The sequence below is a fragment of the Leishmania donovani genome, chromosome 36 (assembly GCF_000227135.1).
Source record: "Leishmania donovani BPK282A1 complete genome, chromosome 36".
Taxonomy (NCBI): domain Eukaryota; phylum Euglenozoa; class Kinetoplastea; order Trypanosomatida; family Trypanosomatidae; genus Leishmania; species Leishmania donovani.
Genome location: NC_018263.1, coordinates 995,457 through 996,193, shown reverse-complemented (window position 1 = coordinate 996,193; position 737 = coordinate 995,457).

Here is a 737-nt window from a genome sequence, read left to right as displayed (position 1 = left end):
AGCTGCTCATGACTGTACGGTGTTATGCGGCGGGGGGGGGGGCGGCGTGTGCCTCTCCCCCCCCCTGTCGCGTGTGTTGCCCAACGTCGCACAGAAACCACCGAGTGGGGAGACTGGCGCAGCACGCCTGCGCACGTGGCACAGGCCCCGCCGCGGGACGCGCAGGTGCGCGACTCATTCGCATCCGACTGCGCACGCACACACGCCCGGAGACGTGCGCGCACGCGGCGTAGGGGGTGGATGCACGGCGGGTGCGCCGCCCGTCATGGCACGCGCTGCACAGCACGCGGAAGCACGCGAGGTGCTGCCGGCACGGAGCAGCGCGCACCGATAGCTTCTGCCGCGGGATCACCCGCACACCAGCACGAGTGCCGGCGCGGAGATGCAGGCGCCCCACCCTTCGCTGAGAGGGGAGCCGTACCGCGGCAGCCGATGGCCCCGCTGGCCGACATGCGAGCAGCGGGTGTGTACGGCGGTGCCTCGTGGCGCTTGTAGCTCTCTGGGGGTTTCCCCCGGCACCCGGCACTTGCTGCCTGCTTTGTGTGGGCGAGGGACTTTGGCTCAGGACCCGCGCCACACGCGAGACGCGTGCGAGCGCGGCGCCCCAGTGGAGCAGTCGGTCGTGTGCGCGGTGGCGCTCCGGCGCGCCCGCTAGGGTGCGGGTGCGGAGCGTATCGAGTGCGGCTGCGGGACGACAAGGAAGAGGGAGGACAACGGGTTTGCTTGTGGGCCCCTCG